The 21,257-nt window shown below is 36.0% G+C and overlaps 2 long non-coding RNA genes across 2 annotated transcripts; both read left to right on the forward strand.

The window, feature by feature from the left end:
* Positions 1–14,472: 14,472 nt before the first annotated feature.
* LOC122135824 lies at positions 14,473–17,168 on the forward strand. The gene is made up of 4 exons (XR_006153671.1): positions 14,473–14,554; positions 14,786–14,880; positions 16,047–16,155; positions 16,346–17,168. It is a non-coding gene; the product is annotated as an uncharacterized LOC122135824 (long non-coding RNA).
* Positions 17,169–17,268: 100 nt separating this feature from the next.
* Positions 17,269–20,845, forward strand: LOC109054515. Its single transcript, XR_006153672.1, has 3 exons — positions 17,269–17,375; positions 17,456–17,558; positions 18,296–20,845. It is a non-coding gene; the product is annotated as an uncharacterized LOC109054515 (long non-coding RNA).
* Positions 20,846–21,257: the final 412 nt, after the last annotated feature.

Raw genomic sequence — 21,257 nt, forward strand, 5'->3', positions numbered from 1 at the left:
TTGAAAATCAGATTTAGGGAAATACATTAAGACACACTCAAAAAAATAAAGGATACACATTTTTTGAAAAAACATCAGATCTCAATAGGGGACACTCTCATGCTGGATACTCTATACTTGATATGAGACTGGGTATTGCTCGTTAGGAATGAAAAGGATTGCCCACATCTGTTTGAGATGGAAATGAACATTAACAAACCTCCAGAAGGTAAAAATTCAAATGAACCGAGACAAAAACACCGTGGAAAAAAAAAATGATGCAGGCAGGCTAGTACAATTTGCTAAATTCTCAGTTTGTAGCAACTCAAAATGATACTCGGGTAGTTTGTATGGGCCCAAGGGCTTGTGTGCTCCCTATGGAGGACAATCATGGTGGCATGCGGATGGACCGCAAAACATATGGTTTCCAGAGGTGTTATATTCAATGTATGGTTCAGCGCTCCGAGCGTGAAGGGGCCCATTCAATGGTATCAATGCGCATGCATCCTCCCAGGAAATGCCTACTCTACTGTCACACATGAAGGCACCGGCCAATACACGTTGGTCGATGTACCAGGAGGAACCCAGGACACCAAGCTGCACAAGCCTCCACTATGGTCTGACAACGGGTCCAAAGGATTCATTCCCTGGTACACTAATGGCAGCAGGGGTTGCCATTTGTCGAGCCTGGAGAGGTTCTTAACATCTGACCACCGACAAAAGGGTCATGAGGAATGAGTTACAGGCAGCAGAAAACGTTCTACATGGCTTCTCCAGACCTTTCACGTCTGTCAATGTGCTCAAGGTGACCTGCTCTCATCTGTGAAAGCACAGAGCACCAGTGGCAACCTGCCAATTCTGGTGTTCAGTGGCAAATGCCAATCGAGCACAATGGCAGTGGGAAAGCACCCGGGCCCACTCAGGATCGTGAGGCCACCTTCATGAAGTCTGTTTCTGATTTTTTGGTCAGAGACATTCACACTAGTGGCCTGCTGGAGGTCATTTTGTAGGGCTCTGGCAGTGCTCATCCTTGCACAAAGGAGCAGATACCGGTTCTGCTGATGGGTTAAGGACCTTCTACGGCCGTGTCCAGCCCTCCTACAGTAATTGCCTGTCTCCTGGAATCTCCTCCCTGCTCTTAAGACTGTGTGAGGCACAGCAAACCTTCTGGCAATGGCACATATTGATGTGCTGTCCTGGAGGAGTTGGACTGCCTGTGCAACCTCTGTAGGGATCCCAGTATCACATCATGCTACCAGTAGTGACACCAACCCTAGCCAAACTGAAACTGATTAACAACCCTCTTTGCTACTTAACTGACCTTGGCTGCATTTCCCAAAAGCATCGTAAGCCTAAGTTGATCATAGATCCAGTGGTGGCAATGGGTCTACAATGTACTTAGGCAGCCCAGATCAAAATCCCAAGTTTAATTGACTTGATTTACTCTGATTGAAAAGTGTTCCTTTATTTTTTTTTTGAGCAGTGTGTGTATATGTGTGTGTGTGTGTGTGTGTGTGTATATTTTAATTGACTTGATTTACTCTGATTGAAAAGTGATATGTATATGTATATATATATATATATATGTATATATATATATATATGTATATATATGTATATATGTGTATATATATATATGTGTGTGTATATATATGTATATATGTGTATATGTATATATATATATGTATGTGTATGAGTGAGTGTGTGTGTGTGTGTGTGTGTGTGTGTGTGTGTGTGTAAAAAAAAATATATAAAAATATATATATATATATATGCCACACACCTGTCTATATATGTATATGTATGTGTGTGTGTGTGTGTGTGTGTAGAAAGAAAAAAACATTTAAAAAATGTATAATTTCAGTTGAAAGTAATTAGACTACATCTCATCTATCTATATGGCTGCATTTACACTTGCAATTAACATGAGATCACCGCAATCTGATCAAGCAGATCGGATCATCAATCAGGACACGGCGCGTTTACACTTGGCAACATCAGCTGACCTCTCTATCTGGATAACCGATCGGATCTGTCTTTCCCGCGCAATATTTAAATAAGTCTGCAGAGAATTGGCCCGGTGCAAAGTCAACCTGAAGTTGTGTTTTTTTTTTTTGAAAAACATTTTCAGTCACAGAACATTTTACAAATCAAAAATAAGTGTAGGAATCTCACTAGCACTCCACACAGGTGTTCTGCGTCTTTCTCAAGTATGTAATCGCTGCAGCCCGGAGACCTCCAAGTGGGAGGGACTTACGCCAGAAGTAGGCTGGACTTGGAGCTGACCTGCCCATTTGGAACTGGCTGTGACCTCCGTTCATACCTTACTCGTCTTTCTTGTGACCTTTCGGGAGAGAGGGAGCAGGGTTTTGCGTGATGTCGACCTCGACTCGATGGCTGGATTGCGTTTACATTACATTGAGATCAGATGACAATGTGTCCTTGACTACCTCTGAAGCAGGACACGCTGATCAAAAAACATTCCGATCAGAAGGGCGTTTACACTTGTCTTTACAATGTGTATGTGGACAACATCTGGATACAGGTCGCATGTTAATGCCAAGTGTAAACGCAGCCTATATTCTCTCTCTCTCTCTCTCTCTCTCTCTCTCTCTCTCTCCAAAATATATATATATATATATATATATATATATATATATATGTTGTGTATATATATATATTATATATATATATACAGTACAATATATATAAAATGTGTGTGTAATATAGTGAGGTAACGCCGTTTTATTTTGAGGGGTAGGCCTAATACGAAATATAATTAAAAAAAAAAAAAAAAAAGGTCTGCAATTAGTTGTTCTAAATGTTCAACCATTTTGTTCTTTAAAACTTTATTTACATTGTTTTTTTTATCCATTAATGTTCTAGATTCAGAGCTACTAGTGTTTCTGACACAGAGTAAGTTTCTTTTCCTTTTTCTGTGTATTTCTTACTGTTGCTGCAGAACTGGGCAGCTGCATGCACTCTACACAAGCATTCAGCAGTGTCTCTGTTCACAGATACAACCATTATCTAAACTGACATACTCTCCCTTGAACTTTGTGCATGCATATTCAAAGTCAAGCCTGCCCCTACACATGCATGTAATAACATATGTTTGAATCTTTCTCATGTTTTGCTGTGGTGGATACTTCAGCTCCCTGTATTAAAGGAATATTCAGCCAAAAAAAGAATAGAAAATTCATTAATTTACTCCTCATGTCGTTCTAAATCTATGACTGTGTGAGGGAGAAAAAAAAGCATAAATGTGCTACTCTCTCTTTTCTTTTCCATGCAATTATTATAAATTGAGTTTACAAGCTTCAAAAAGATGTAAATATGACTCATGTGCACCAAAGTCATCGATTTGTATTGAATGACAACAAAAAATTAATATGGTATCATGATAATATGGGTTTTGAACAACATGACGGTTTCTTGAGCAATAAGAAACGATATTTTCAAAATATAAATTTTTCTTGTACTTTTCTTGTATTGTTCATGGTCCCAATAACCATTTGTTGCTCTTGCACTAACATTTCTTCCATTTAACCATGTCATTCCTCTTTAACATCATACTGTCATATATATAACTTTTTTTTTTTTTTGTCAAGAATTTCCTATTTTCGTGCCTTCAGGTCTCAGAAGAAGAGATGTGTTGTTATTTTCAATCTGGCATTGATTGCGCCTTTCCCTCCTTCAGCTAAAAGCGCTACAGCACTTGTAAACATGCCTGTTTTTTGTTTGTTATTCAAAGGAGTATGAGTTTGATTGACATGCGTGATGAAGAAGATGAGATGCCTACCTTCCCAAGCCAATCACGACATGAGCACCTACACAACCAGTACAACAAACTCAAAGAGGAGGAGGACCAGTGGCAGGACGTGAGTCATACAAACCCACACACAAGCACGTGTTTAATGAGCTCACACGCAGAAGTGTTTACATTCTCTGGCTTCTGTGTGTAGGACTTGGCTCGCTGGAAAAGAATCGGAGGCGAAGTGCATCTCAAGATTTGATCAAAAGGGAAGAAGAGAGGAAGATGATGGAGAAGCTAATGACAGCGGATGGAGGATCTGGCCATCATAGGAAGAGCATCAAGACATACAAAGAAATTGTAGAGGAGAAGTGAGACAAACTGAAATCTCTATGATCTCCTGATGTAGCAGATCGTGGAGTTTAGTGAATATGAAGTATTGGCATTGAAATACACAGTGCAAAATTGACTGCTTTTAGTGAAACTGCCTTTAGAATTGGGGCTTAGGGTCACTAGGCTTGACTAAAAATACACCTTCTATGATGAGCATGTTTTTAATTTTTGGATTAAAATTAATTTAGATGATGAATTTTAAAATGTCAGGGCAATACCACCATCATGATATCATAATGATTTTATTTTTGTTTTTTTTGTTTTTTTTGCGTAACTATATAATGGTTATAATAAGAAATTTTTCTTGATGTTTGGTGAAATCTTTCACCAAATCAGCATATTAAAATGATTTCTGAGGGATCATGTAACACTGAAGACCAGATTAATGGCTGCTGAAATTTCAGCTTTGCATAATAGGGATGAATTACATTTTCAAATATATTCAAATAGAAAACAGTTGTTTTGAATTGCAATAATATTTCACAATATTACTGTTTTTGATTAAATAATACTTTGATTAATAATACTTGAGCAACAGAGATTTATTTTGAAAGCATTAAAAATCTTTAGTGTAAGTAGTAATCATATTTTGTTATTTCTTAGAAAAATATATATATTTTATATATATTATATATTTATATTTTATAAATATATAATATTTTTGTCCACCTAATAAAGCTTGTTTAGTGTGACCCACCACCTACAGATCATTATGACTGTATGTCAAGCTCAGTAGTTATGAGAAAATTGTCGACAATGCAGTGTTAGTCCCCCAAAAACTTTTTTTATATATTTGAACATTTATCATGAGATATATATAAATATGTAATTGACATTCTATTGATCTCTACTCTTTCACAGCTTTCCAGAGAGCGTAGGGAACAGGAGCTACATGAACAATACTGCAAGGCCTCCACCCCAGAAGAGAAAGCAGCTGTGCTTCAACGCTATGCTCTCCGTTTCACCATCAGCGATGCCATATTAGAGAAACTCCAGCTCCCCAAACTGCCTTCTGCTGCCCACACCAATGCACACGTCACCTCTTTCATCAACCCGAAAAGAAGCTGACATGTACCACCTTAGTAGAAACAGAGGTCCCAGAGCCTGAACAGACTCCCAAACACACCACAGTGTCTATATAGAGCAGAAGAATACACAAAAAGCAGGCACAGGCACAGCCCAAACCCTGAACCATCACCTTCTGAGACCACCAAAGCTCCAGAAGTCCTGTCAGCACCCACACAAGTTCCTCCCGCTCCATCGAAGCCTGTACCCCTGATCACCCCCCAAAACCCTACAGCCAGCCCCCAAATTCAGCCAAGGCCTCTGCAAATCACTGAAGGCAAGAATATCTTTCCCAGGACTGTAATATATGTAACAATTTCATTTTGAACAATGGCAAAAAAATGGCAAAATCTCTGCATATATAAAAACGAGGTAGGATCTAGAGATTTTCAAACTTTTGGACCTCCAAATGTGATTATCTTACTATATGATGATCTTTACAAAAATATAAAGGCAGTTATATAGACCTGTTAATATTGTATAATAAAACACATGCTATTATAAAATGCTTTTTACAAAATTAAATAGTTGGCTTTTAAAAATTTAAATATTTAACTACTATACCTGAAGCCAAAGTAGAAGTATTAAAATAAAACTAATTCAAAATTTTTAATTATTTACTTATAAATTACTAATAAATTACTCACCCTCAGATTGTTCAAAATCTGTTTGACTTTTTCTTTTTTGATGAAAAACACAACAGAAGTTATATTTCATAATGTCTTTTTCCGTACATTAAAAATGGATGAGACTAATGATGCAGTTGTGGTTGCCATTGGCTTCCTTTGTATGAAAAAAGACCAACCTGGACATCTTGCTAGATAGCAACTTTCATGTGTTTCACGCAAAGAACGACATGAAGGCAAGTAAATTATCTTTGATTTTTGGGTACAATAATCCAGCTTAAATAAATGTGTGTTGTTTGTTTTTATTACAGAGTGATGGCTGATACGCAGGGAACGGGTGACAGCAGACAGCAGAGGGATGATTCTGTGTCGTGGTCCTCAAATCAACGCCTCTTCCTCACCTCCAAAGCCAGATAGTCAAAGTCAACAAAATGAGGAGCTCATTGTTTTAGACACCTCAGAACACCAGCAAAACGGCCAGACCATTTCTGACAAGGAGAATGAAGTAATAAAGGAGGAAAAAAGTGTTCTCTTAGTCCTCCAGGAAGAGAATAGCAAAGAAGACACCCCGACTACACTATCGGGTGTCAGAACCAGAAGGTTAAGTATTATGATATTAGCCACAGTTTTCAATATTCTGAATATTTGTGGAATATATACAGTTGAAGTCAAAGTTTACATACACCTTGCAGAATCTGCAAAATGTTAATTATTTACCAAAAATGGAGGGATCATACAAAATGCATGTTATTGTTTATTTAGTACTGACTTCGAGTAAGATATTTATATATAATTTTAAGGGGTCTTATCATGAGAAATTGACATACAGTCATACAATGAAGGTTTACTGTAACTTTCAAAAATCAAAACTTCTTCAATTTCAATTTATATAAAACAATTTCTTGATAATTAAAGGGATAATTCCCTCCAAAATGAAAAAGCTGTGATCACTTGTTTACCCTCTGTAAACTGTATGCATTTCTTTCTTCTGTGGAACATAAAAGAAGATATTAAGAGGAATGTCACAGTGGGTTTTTTTTTTTTTGGTCCATACAATGGCTGTCCGAAAGCTGAAAAATGCTGCCTTCGGAAGAAGCTTCATGGCCTATCTCTTGAGATGCCTTCATCCTATCGATTTTGAAGGCAGCATAGATGTTTCCTTCGCTGCCTTCTGATATCCCACAATCCTGTACATCCTATTTCATGATAGTTGAGCTTTTAAAAATAAGGGCGATGGCATCTGAAAGTTGCAGTTTGATGGTTAGTTTGTGTGTAAATGTATGTTTCTGACCAACTTTTTTGATGTTACTTGTATGCTGAGAAATCAGTATTATAGTAATTAAATATTCACTTGTTATCACCAAAGATTGTTCAATTTTTGTTTTATAAATCATTAAACCGTTATGTTGCCCTCAGACAGCCTGTCCAAAATCAGTTTTGTGAGGTGCCTTTGAGCACAAACATCTTCCTGCTAAGTCATTGCCTGATATGGCAGCAAGGCAACAAGTCAGCAGCCTAAGCTTTCTCGGACACAGCCAATGAGAAGTAACAACAAGCTACAATGTTGTTTGGTTCCAAACATTTTCAAATTCATCCACAGACCAAAGAAATGCATGCAGGTTTGGAAATGGCAATAGGGTGAGTAAAAAAAAATGACATAATTTTCCATTTTAGTTGGACTATTATTTAAAGTAGTGAAAGTAGTAAAATTTTTTATGCCTTGTCACCTTAATATATTGACCCTAGCTGCCCACATTTCAAGCACATCAGTGACATCCATTACAGCAGGTGTTAAAAACTTAACCCTTAAGTGCAAATACATAAAAATTCTAATTGAGCATAAATTAAATTTAAAAATAAAGATTAAAATGATAAGATGTGACTTGTTTAAAGCAGAGGTAGACTGAATCATTTTATATTAACTATAGTAGTTTCCTATTTTGATCAGGAAAAGCAACCAGTGCCTGACACGATGATGAAGCTTGAGCTGTGTCAAGCTGGCACAACAAACCACATAGTGACAGAACTCACTCAGACGCACCCCGTCCCACCAACTGATGCGTCCAGCACTGAGCAGGTGGGCCTTGATTTCTCTCTTTTCAATTTTTAATAAAACATTTATCTAGTGATGTTCCTCAAAACATCCGCTGGATTCCTTGGGCTGGCTGGAAAGAAAGCTGCAACATTTATTCAATAATTTTCAAATTTTTTATGTGATTATTTTGTTTGTGTGTTTTTGATTATTAGTTTATTGTTGTTTTTTATTGTTTTGTATGACATTATCTTCTTTGTGTCTTTGAGCTTAACCCAAATGTGGCAATTTCCTGTATAGTTTATATAGTTTTATTAGTTTTATGTACACGGTCTTATAAGTGAAATAATTCAGAATAAATCATGAATAAAAAAATAAACCAGTTTGCCATGTAATAAGCAGGGTGATCGACTGATCATTTTCTGACTGTATATAATCCCTTATTTATTTGTACAGCTAATATTTGTCAGATTTTATACCTTAATAGCATACCTTTAAAAATGGAGGTGAATGTGCTATTGTCCCTGTTGAAAAAAACAGAATATGCTGGATAGATATGTTCTGATGAATGGCTGCTTTATTTGTACAGCTAAGTTTGCTTAGCTGGCCTGTAGCTGGCGATGGTTCTTGCTGGTCATGAGCTGGTTTAAGATGGCTCTAAGCTGGTTTAAGGTTGTTCTTGGGTTGTTTTGAGCTGGTTTTTGGTGGGTCATGAGCTGGTTTAAGTAGTGGCTAGTCATAGCTGCGTTTTAGCTGGTCATGAGCTGGTTTGCTAAAGTTCTTAGCTGGTCATGAGCTGGTTTCTTAGCTGGTTTGGTTCTTAATGATGGCTCTTTAGCTGGTTTAAGCTGGTTCTTAGCTGGTCATGAGCTGGTTTATTGGTGGCTCTTAGCTTTTGGCTGGTTATTAGCTGGTTCATGAGCTGGTTTAAGCTGGTTCTTAGCGAGGTTTGCGAGCTGGTTCTGGGATTGCTCTTGAGCTGGTTTAAGCTGCTATTATTGTTTAAAGTTGCCTGGCTGGTCATGAGCTGGTTTTAAGTTGGTTTTATTGCTGGTCAGCGAGCTGGTCCTTAGCTGGCCATGAGCTGGTTTGCTTCGGCCCTTAGCTGGTCATGAGCTGGTTTAAGATGGTACTTAGCTGGTCATATGCTAACTCTAGCGGCTGGTTTTGCTTACCTTCTTTAGCTGGTCAAAAAAGAGCTGGTTTCAAGCATTTTTTTAGCTGGCTTCTTAAAGCTGGTCCTTAGCTGGTCATGAGCTGGTTTAAGCTGGCGTCTTAGCTGGCCGCGAGCTGGTCCTTAGCTGGCGGTCCTTGAGTTGGTCACGTGCTGGCCCTTAAGCTGGTTCTATTGGTCATGAGCTGGTTTTAGCTTTCGCCCCTTAGCTGGTCAGTGAGCTGGTTTTAAGCTGGTCACCAGCTGGCCTTGAGCTGGCTTGCCGGTCCTTAGCTGGCTCATGAGCTGGTTTGCTGGTCCTTAGCTGGTCATGAGCTGGTTTAAGCTGGTTCTTAGCTGGTCAGCGAGCTGGTTTAAGCTGGTCCTTAGCTGGCCACGAAGCTGGTTTGCTGGTCCCTTAGCTGGTCATGAGCTGGTTTAAGCTGGTTCCTTAGCTGGCCAGCGAGCTGGTTTTTAAGCTGGCCTTAGCTGGCCTGCGAGCTGGCTTTGCTTTCGGTCCTTAGCTGGTCGCGAGCTGGTTTAAGCTGGTCTCTTTAGCTGGCCGGCGGACATAGGCTTAAGCTGGTTCTTAGCTGGTCATGAGCATAAACTGGTCCTTAGCTGGCCCTTAGCTGGTCATGAGCTGGTTTGGTTTGCTGGGTCCAATGGCTGTTCAGCTGGCCATGAGCTGGTTTAAGCATGGTCCCAGCTGGTCAGCCAGTTGTTTTGCTTCGGTCCTTAGCTGGCCATGAGCTGGTTTAAGCATGGTCCTTAGCTGGCCAGTGAGCTGTTTGAGGCTGGTCCTGCTGGTTTTGAGCCGGTTGTTTTAGCTAATCATGTGCTGGTCCTAAGCTGGTCCCATGCAACTAGCTCCCTGCCTCAAGATTTTTCAACAGGGGTGTATTCTATTGGAAACTCCGCTTTATTTTCAGCAATGATTTTCTTTTCATTCCCCTCAGCCTCGATTACAGTCCATAGTTCAGCGCGTGATGTGTGAGTTCACCAAAACAGTCAAGCAAGACCTGAGCAGACTACATTATACTACCTGCCTCAATGACATTGGTACGCACAACCCCACTTGGTCTCTCTCATAATGTGATGACCTAAATTGAATCCCTATTCCAATCCAAACTTTCCCACTTCTTAGTTGCCATATTCATTTTACCTCCCCTCTAATTCCTCTTTTGGGTTACTTTTCTTTCTGGTTTATGTTTTCTACTCTTTTCTCTTTGTCTCTTTTCTATTGACTACCCCTCTGTCATTCGGTGTGCGTGGTGGGTCTGTTAGGAGTCCTCTCACATACCTCTAATAGCTCTAGGTTACGCTTGGGAGTTCCTCTTCTCAGCCCAAACAGGTAAAACCGATAGATGAACTAATCGCACAGGGCTCACTTCCCCACGAGCGGACAGATGATCCATCTCCCCATCGCTGATCATCTCTTTGTTTGTCAGCCTCCTTTGACTTCTCTTGTAGAGGTGCATTGTATAGTAAATGCTTGTCTGCTGAGGGCATTATGAGGCACTACTACAGATTGTTAAACTGTTTTTTGAGTGTAGAGGAGAGTGGAGTAAGCTGTGCCACTTTACCTTAAGTTGTCATAAAGTTAATGACAAAGGAGAACAGTAAAACATATTATACTGCACACTTTTGTCTAAAGTTTTTTGATTTTTTTTAATCAGCAAGGACACGTTAAATGGATCAAAAGGGACAGTAAAGATGTTTACATATTTCCTGTGTAATTGTTTTCTATTTCAAATCAATTTTGTTTTAAAATTCGTATTTTTTAATGAATCCTGGGAACAAAAACATTTATCACAATTTAACAAAAATATTAAGTAGCACAATTGTTTTAAATATTAATAATAAGAATTTTTATTGTTTTCTTTATAGTAATGTTTGGATTTTTTATGAAGTTTTTTGTGACACTGGAGTAATGGCTGCAGAAAATTCAGCTTTGACATTACAGAAATGAAGTACATTTTTAAAATATATTTACAAGTATAACAAAAATTTTATTTTTGAAAATTTAATAATATTTCACAATATTACTGATTTTGCTGTATTTTTGTTTAAATAAATGCTGCTTTGGTGAGACTTTCAGTAGCAGCAATAACAAAAACATCAAAAAACTTTATTATATTATATTATATTATATTATATTATATTATATTATATTATATTATATTATATTATATATATTATATTATATTATATTATATTATATTATATTATATTATATTATATTATATTATATTATATTATATTTAATGGCCAATCTCAAATAATATATATGGTTATACAATTGCAATTAACCAATATATTGTGCAGTATATGATATATAGTTATAGACTCAGATAAATTTGCTTTGACATAAAATTAATTTTAATTGCAATGTAGAAAAGGTAATTTGACTTTGATTTACTAGTCTATAGTATATATTTACTAGTATATAGTCACATGACAAAAAATCTTGCATAATTTCTTAAGACACAGTCTCACATCTTACCCCTCTCTTTCCTCATCTTTCCTTCTAAACATAGAGTTGTGTGTCATTTTGTCCTCATCAGGCATCTGTAGCATATTATTGTCAGCACTCATTGACTATAGATTCGATTTCTTTGTAGTCTGGTCATGGTACAGTCATGCACATATAAATTAGCGTGTAGAAATAAAGATGCTCTCGTTAATGCTTTTTTTTCTGTTGGTTTCATGTCTAGATTTACAACTCTCAGAGAATAGATCCTTCTTGTCTTTGCCTCTGCTTATAGCAGTGTATTCATATCCATCTCAGGATACTGATAGAATCACAAGTGGGCAGCTACATAAAACAGGGTGTGTAACAGGGGTCCAAAATCAATGATTGAATCCCTCAAAACCATATTTGGATGGTGAGAAGTCTATAATAATAGTAACACAATGAGACCTGTCAAAATCTGATCATAGAGTGTGTACAGGGAGATCAATTGGAGATGCAAGTGAGTAATAATAGTCATAATATATGTAAACAAGGATCACGCAAGATGGGCTGTAGTATCGAGGTGTAGACTAGAGAAATTAATGTTAAAACACTGCGTTTTTTGTGCGTATCATTTTAATGTTTTAGGCTCTGTGTATCTGTGTACGCTGAACTCCTTGGTGGGCTATTGCTTCATTAGCAAATGAAGAGATTTAACGAGTATATGATGAGTTTTTTCCCCTCTTCTTTCCTCCACCGAGGGGATTGACTTACTCCATTGATTTGTGTACTATACTTAAGTAAGCCAAAATCACACGTGCACTCTTCCTGAATATCTCTTATTCCTCTTTTTTTTCTTTTGCATTGCCTTTTCACATCCGTTTCCTTTCCACTCTTTTTGCACCGTCGTTCGTCCTTCATTGTAACATTTTGGTCATTTTGGCCTGGTAGAGTACTGGCTTGATGGGAACAGATTGGTATCTGTTGGTCATGTTTTGCTGTTGCATTGCTTTTCACTGAAGTTTCAGTATATCGCACCAACAGGTTTACGCTTTCAAGACAGCGTGTCAAGTTACAACACAAATAATTAAAAAGTGTTGATGCATTTAAAAAAAAACAGCATTCTGTTGCATTTAGTTGTATCTACTGTTATACTATTTATTAATATTTTATATGAGCTTTTATATTTTAAGTTTTAGTAATTGTATATTACTTTTTTGACTTTTTGATGTTAATATATATATATATAGATAATAGTTTTGATTTTATTTTTATTTCAGTTTTTAGCCTCTTCAACTTAAATATGAAGAAATGTTGTCAACATCAAAGTACCACTCACGCAATTGTTACTTTAACAAATCACACAAAATAAAAAATGAGGCCCAATTTTGACACGTTGAACAAAAACATCAAGTTACACAGTTAGTTAGAACAGCATAGATGCACCCTGTCTTCTTACCTACTTTCCTTTTTTCCTTTCTGCTTCTCTGTGTGTGTTCGTGTTTATTTGTGTGTGTGTGTGTGTGTGTGTGTGAATCAGATTGAAACCCCAATGTCGAACCTTGCAAAAAGGGTTGATCACTGGACATGGGATCCTAATGAAGAGCGCAGACGACAGGAGAGGTGGCAGCAGGAGCAGGAGCGCCTGCTGCAGGTACAGTAACCAGCTTGGGGTTTGTCTGGAGAAGTGAGCACTGCTGATCTTTCTCTGTTGTTGTGTTCTGGTTAGCATTTTACCATCTGTTCCCTGTCTTCCCTTCACAGTTCTCTCAAAATCTATCACACTTTTTGTTGACGTTTGGATTACCCGTGAAATACAAAAGGAGGATTTTTTGAAGAATGTGTTTGATCATCAGCTCTTATCCATTGCAGTAACAATAAACGAGGACTGAAGCTTTCAGTTTTCATAAAGGGTCGCAAAACCATTGGGTATTTTATGTCTAATGTACTAATACATTTTTTGAATTGACAAGTTTTATTTTTCTCTTATTTCTTATTTTTTAATTGACTAGAAAATCAAAGTACCAACTGCTCGGCCACTAAACAAATAATGTTGTATTCTATAGATGTTTTGGGTATTTTTCCTAAAGACAATTTTGTGATTTATTTATATAACGCTTTTTTTTCCCCATTGGTTTATCACAGGAAAAGCTGCGGTCAGAATACTGGCTATACTATGTCCTAATAATAAACGCTACTTCAGTTAGTCACTGCATTATTTATTAGCTTAAGAACTATGGGGTGCCCGCGCCATACGAGCGGAATTTCATAGCTTCTCGCTTTTTTTTTTTCTCTGATTTCTGCTACCACAAAACGATATGCGTTTTCTATCTTTTTTGAAAAAGTAAGCATTTAAAAATTTTAATGTAGAATTTTGCAAACTAATAATAATAATAATACAAGAAATAATACACAAATTGTACTACAAATTGTTGTCAAAAATGTTTAAATTTCATAACTAGTTTTCCTCTCCAGTTTGATCCCAAATAAAGTGTCATAAAAATAATATGATTCCCATTAGCTCGATGGTGCCAATTTGCATGAAAAAGGGCAAACAGTGCTACAGGTTTTTCAGAATTTCTCCTTTTGTGTTCCACAGATAAAAGTAATGTAGCTGTCGAAAACAAAATAAGGTTGAAATAAAGTAGGACTGAAGTGAACTATACCTTTAATCCCAGGCCCGCTTGGGGCTTTCTTTTTATGCAGGAGAAATGATCAGCGGGGAAGAGCACGAGAAGCCTGAAGGAGGAGTGCGGGAGAGGGGAGCGCAGAGCGGAGAAGTGGAAGAGGAGGAGATGGAGACACCAATGAAGAGGGTAGTATTGTGAACTGTGTTTCACATGAGATCTAATTGGTTCTTAATGACACCACTAACCTTAGCTCTTAACTCATGGGGAAAGGCGGCCTAATGGAGGCAAACCGTGACCCCACTGACCCCTCGCACCTCAGGTTTATCATCCGGGTCCTGTATGATGACAGAGGCTCCGTCCCTCACCCAGCCCTCAGCCCCACATGACACCATTGTTCTCTCCTTAAAAAAACAGGAAATGTTGGAGAAACAGGCACAGACAAACCAGAGTAGCAGACTTACACACAGGTGGAGTACATACAAAATCCATTTGAAAAAAAAAAAAAAAAAAAGAATAACGGTAAATTTTACATTACAATTTTAATGTCAAATGCTATTTATTTACTGATTTTGATGTACTCTGGCAACCTGTCATTGGAAAAGGTGTAATGGTCAAGTACAGATGCAGGTGTTGATATCATAACTCTGCACTCAGGATATGTCTGAAAGTATGTTGCAATGTTAATATAACCTCTCTAGCCCTGATCAAGTAATCACACCGGCTCAGCAGAATGGTCAGAGAACTGAACCTCAGGAGAGACAAACAGCTACACCACAACTGCAGTTTATACAGGGTAAGACACAAACACTAACCCTGAGTCAAAATGGATGTCCTAAATGACAAAATGTAATTTATAAATTAAATATTTTTAGTAAACGTAAAAAAAAAAAAGTTATTTTTCTTGGTTTCATACATTTTTGATCTACAAAAAAAATACAAATAATAATAGACTGTAAAATGTCAAGTGAAGCAACCATCATGTAAAAAGTAACTTTTCAAACACAAATTTTAACATTAATTATTATTATTATTATTATATTCATTAAATATCATGACCTTGATTTGGAAGACAAGAGGTTTTTAGAAATAACTAGTCTCTAACAGCATTTTAGATATTTTTAATGTAATATTTTTACATTTACATTTTATATATTATTGTTGTTAATATTATTACTATAACACAACACTCTATATAATAGAGAGAGTGTGTGTGTGAGTGAGTGTGTGTGTATATATATATATATATCTTATATATATATATATATATAATATATATATAGATATCTATATATATATATATATATATATAGATATATTATATATAAAAAATTTGTCATTAATATCAATTTTATTAGGATTACATCATTTGACCTGAAAAAAAGCTGTCATAAAAAAAGAAAATATCTGATATTGTTTTCTTAATATATACAAAAAGGATCCTTTTTTGAATTTCTCTCTTGTAGTTTATGCCATGCTGACTTTGATTTGGAGGACAAAAAGTTCAGTATATAGCCAAACTTCTTCTACCAACATTTCTGATATCTTTAAATAATAAAAAAATAAATAATTTTATATAATACAACCTAAAAATAGCCTTATTAAAAAGAAAATACAGGAACATATTTTTTAATGCTTTACTCGTCTGCCACAATAATATTTACGTATATCTATAACGGTTACACTTTATTTTAAGATGTCCATGTTACAGTGTAATTATACATTGAAGTACTGGATAATATTAATTAACTACATGTACTTACTATATGGTAAGCTTTAGGATCAGGGTTTGGCTTAGGGTTACTTGCACGTAATTATGCATAATTTATTGTTATTATGATAGTAAGTCCATGTAACGTGTAACAAGGACAACTTAAAGTGTTACCTAGAAAACACACTGGATACTCAAATAAAACAGCAAATTAGGACACACACATGCTTTTTCTCTTTGTGTTATTACAGATGGCTCTTGGAGCTGTAAGTCTAAAGACAGACAAGAAGATTTGAAGAAAACTGCCTCACTGGATCGTAAACAGAGTCCACCTCAGAGCCAGACCACAAGGATGAGGAGGTTCGTGTGTGTGTGTTTATGGGAATGCATGCTGCCAAAATGCTGCTTGGCTTTGCTGTGAGTGGAGGATGTTTTAAAGATCGGATCATATGAGGTTTTTTTTCTGGCACATGGAACATTTCTGCATATGATTTGCTTTCACAGTTGTGTGTCTCTATGCTTGTGTGTATGTGTGTGCGGCTGCTGGCAGGACTGGGTCGTGTGAAAATGTTTTAGGGACACACCCATCAAAATCACCCACACCATCACAAGACACGCCACCTCCATCACCCAGCAGGTATGAGCCTTCCCTCCAACACATACTCAATCACATGGAGATACATGTGTGTGTGTGTATGTGGAGCATATTAGTAATCACCCAGACACAGTGATTGTGTCATGCTGCTAAACTGGTCTGTAAGATTTCTTGCATTTAATTTAAATGCAAAAGTATTCGTTTAAAGGAACAATTCGCCCAAAAATGAACATTTGCTGAAAATGTACTCATCCTCAGGCCATCCGAGACGTAGATGAGTTTGTTTCTTCATTGGAACAGATTTAGAGAGATGTAGCACTGCATCACTTGCTCACCAATGAATCCTCTGCTGTGAATGGGTGCCGTCAGAATGAGTCAAACAGCTGATAAAAACACCACCATAATGTACAAGTAATCCACTCTTCGATCCTTCAATTAGGACCTTGTGAAGTGAAAACCTATGTGTTTGTAATAAATTCATCATTAAGGCATTTAAACTTTAAACCACTGCTTCTGACCAAAATACATCCAAAAGCCATAATAACAAATAAAGCATAATTTTTAATTTTGGGTGAATTTGAGTTTAATGCATCCATTTGAAATTTAGGTTCAGCATATGATGATCCAAGTTGTGCCACCATGATGATAAGGCATAATCATTGCTTTCATTTCAGTAGTTACATAATCATGCTAAATGCTTTGCGCACAATCCTATTTATTTAAGTTTTCATGCCTGTATTGCATTTGTTACCTCTTTAAAGTCTTTTTTTTTATTATTGATTTTATTTTCATGACATGACATGAAAAGAATGTTATGTTATATGATGTTTTGTTTTACATTAATATTTGCCTTTTTTGCCTTTGTGTGGTGTGCTGTTCAGTTAGTTGAGTGGAGATTTGCTTTGGTTGTGTTGTTCAGTTGGGTAAAGGAGCAGCTATGATCATTGAAAGCTTGGGGTTGTACTTCCACATTCAGTGTTTTATGGTAAAACTCAGATACTTTTGCCTCTGTGTGTGCGTAAGAAACTTGTGCATCCTCTTAAATCATTATCTGATGTGTTCTAGTGTGGAATATGTAAAGGGTTACTTGGAGACACAAGTGCTGGAACTGACGTCAGAATTCGAAATGGACTTCTTAATTGTCAAGAATGCTACATAAAATCAAGAGGTGAGGCTTAATGTGTTTTAATTGTATCTTAAACATTGTTCTAAATGTGCAAGTTTTTTCTGTATTTTGTATCATAAACAGGAAAATCTGTGATCAAAATCTTAATGACATTAGCTTTTAATAATTATAATAATTTCTTCAGCTATGGGGCCTGTTGACTTTAAGAAAATTAACTCTTAAAACACTTTTCACAGTCTCACTAGTTCATTTGTTGATATATACGTAAATCAAATGAGATTTTTCTGTCAAGTCTTAACCACATTTCAAATTTTTGTACTGTGATTAATAACATTCTTTGGTGGAAATAACATTGTTTTACAGAATAAACTCCTTTGCCTTGCTTAATCTAATTTTATTGCTAGCATTTTATTTATCCTAAATACAAACAATTAAATGTTATTATAAATGTATTTTTTTATATAATTACAATTTAATAAGATTTTCAAAATGTTTACATAATTTGACAAAAAATATAGAAATAGTCCATCAAAGTAGTATTTGTATTGATTTTTCTTTTTCTTCACACATCACACATGACATTTCATATCAATCAGTAATAATTTTAAGTAATAATTAACCATAAAATATATTTTAAAGTAAAAATGTTTCATGGTTTTATACTATTTTACGATTGATTTTTTTTTTCTTATTTTAAGATTGAAAATCTGGATCTAGTACAAATGTAAAACAATCCTAAACATATTTTCAGGACATTTTAATGTGCTTCTTCCTTGCAGCTGCTGGCCAGCCAACAACATTGTGATGCCTCTGCACTTCTGACAAAGAAATGGAACTGAAATCAGGTTAAACCGACCCAGGACCATACCCAAGAAGAACGGATTTCACGTTTATACAACGTTTTCCATACAGAGCAATCAAGCATAGACATTAAAGTCCAAAATCAGGAATCATGGACACATGATGGGTTTTCCTCTGGACTTTCTTTGACTGTCATTGTGCCCGCTGAAAAACAACCTTATCGCTTACATGATAAAAAGTCCGTAAGATATTACTACGATTACAGAGACTACAGCGAGTCTGTTCATACTGTTAGTTTTACACTTTAGAATGAGAAGTGACGGTAGCACTCTACCTCACAGTGGCCATGTTACACACATCTCAATAGCAATAAGGCCAGAAACATATTTTACACAAATGCAGATTAATGTGTCAGTATCTCAAAGGCTGAGATAGAGATCAGTCAAATGCCTGTGCCATAAACTCAAATAATATCTAGGTAGCTGTTAACACTCTCACAACACTTGTCAGTGGGGCAGTACCTTTTCAAAATGTACTAATATGTACCTTAAAGGTACTAATTATTTTTTGAGAGTGTATAAACGATATAAACTTCTAAAATCAAGATTCTCTTGAAATGGTTGCCTCATGACAGTAGTCTGCCTAAAAGAGAAAACTGATTTGTAGAAGCTATTGGGTCAAGGCTAACTACATCATTCTGGGAGCAAAAAAACATATTTTGCCATTGACGGCCATTCAAAAGTAACATTGTATTCTGACTAAATAAGCAACTCAAGGCTGTAAACATGTCTTCAGCATTGGGGGGACCATTTTTTGGAGGGGGTTTGTAACGGAATTTTTATTTAAAGGAATTAAATAACTAAAGGATTCTTTAAAAATATGAAAGAAATAAGAATAGCGTAATAAGAAAAAGAATACTTTTTTATTGTAAAATTATCTATTTGAAGTGTTTGCAAATATTTTTATTTAAAAATTTACCACCATTCACTCTTATTCATATGCCTGTGTGAAAAATGGCAACCTGATTCAAAATGGCAAAAACTGGATATTACTTTTGGTTGTTTAAAAAAAAGTTTCAAATATTAAATGTTTAGTTGCTTACCTTGCACTCTTTCACTGTTTGTTATCTGTGAACAGTAAAGCCAGCGTGAATATGACTTTTGACATTTTTTCAGTATCAGGAATATGACATATTGAATTTATAAATGGCAGATATCAACATTTTCATGTTTTTGCCAGTGACATTTTTGATGCCTCTTATAAGTGAAATCAACGTCATAGTTTAGTATACTCACTACTGAGGGTGCATAGCTAGAATCATCTACATTCACATACTTGTTTAGAGTATGTTTTCGGCCTAACACCACTGACATGGAATTATAAACTTCCACAAATTAACTACATATTGACTACAATCGTTCATGAGTATTACTCAAGTACTTGTGGAAATGCATTGTAACATGGGCACTGTAATGTAGAGTGAGACTGAATCCATTTCCATTGTGAGGAACATGAGGTAGCACAAATGTCCAGTTTTCATTTAAGAAAATTTAGCATTAATAATAATCTCAGTTTTTGTAAAGGTCTTGCAGGTATGTGACGTTATTTTCAAATGTTCCACTAACAGACGAACGCATAATGTGCAACTCTTAGGCCTAGCTGATTCGTCCTGATGCCTTAACTGACAACGTGAAATAAATACAGAGAAGACTGTCCATCACTTTTTTTTTCATTTATGTTTTGCAAACATGAACTGGAGTGGTTTTGATTGAAATGTTTTCTCATTGCCTGTTTTATCTTGTTTGATAAGTGAGGGGTTTGATACTTTATTTGTGCAGTATTGTTTAACAGCATGTTGCTAATGGGTAGATCTTACATTTCCATTCGATTATTTTTCAAAATTTGTTTTTAATATTTACGTTTTGCTCTGCAGTTGAATAGTAAGAAGATTGCATGATCCCTGAAACTTTCCTTGATTTTGCTTTACATTACAATGTTCAAGTTACACATATATTACACACTACTAAGATGAATGACTAAAAAGTAATAACATTAACTGTGCAAAGCAGCTCCACATAATCAGAAGCATATTATGTAATAACCTATAAACACTGTAATGTAAAGTGTAACCCTTTTCTTTTAGTTTTTTTTTTTAATATTCCGTTTAAATCAGTTTTATGTGTTCTGTTGCCTTTCTCTCTTCTGTGATGTTGTGCCTTAGAAATGTGCTTCTAGATAACGTCTAGTGTCGGCCACCCTTGCATCCAAAGCTTCAAGTTACCAATGTGTACTGATGAGAGTATTATGCATATGCACTGAGCACTCTGCTTTTACCCTTGTACTTTATTCAAACACTATGAATGTGCAAACAAGAGATTTATAAAATCAAACTAAAACTAGCACCCTCTGTAAGCTTTTCACTCATTTCATGTGCATTTAGAGATGTAAAATTGTTAAATATATCTATATTTATCTAAATCTACTGAAAAGGATTGCAATCCTAAATGTCACCAAAATATCAAATTCAACAATGAGGACAGATTGTATTCAGCAACACTAGCATAAAATTCCTGCTTTTTTAACTTCTGCTTACGCTTTCTGTTAATATTTGAGATTAAAAGACATTGTCATTTAGATGCGGGGGGTTTTGATCGTTGCTTGTATATCATTTGTTTTATTTTGTGACATTGTAAGAATATGAACTGAAACAGAACGAAGGCAATAATAACTGGAAAGAGTAGCCAAGGATGAGTGAGATGTGTGTGACAAATAACTTCATATTCTGTATTTATTATACCCTTTTAAAAATGAGCGATGTAAGACAACCTACAAGACGCTAAAATGCAATGGCTTTTATAGCAAGTGTATGTTTTTAAATAAACTGTAATAAACTATTTTAAATGCACTAGCGTTTGACCCACATGCTTCTGTTTGTGACTC

The sequence above is a fragment of the Cyprinus carpio genome, chromosome B1 (genome assembly GCF_018340385.1).
Source record: "Cyprinus carpio isolate SPL01 chromosome B1, ASM1834038v1, whole genome shotgun sequence".
NCBI lineage: Eukaryota > Metazoa > Chordata > Actinopteri > Cypriniformes > Cyprinidae > Cyprinus > Cyprinus carpio.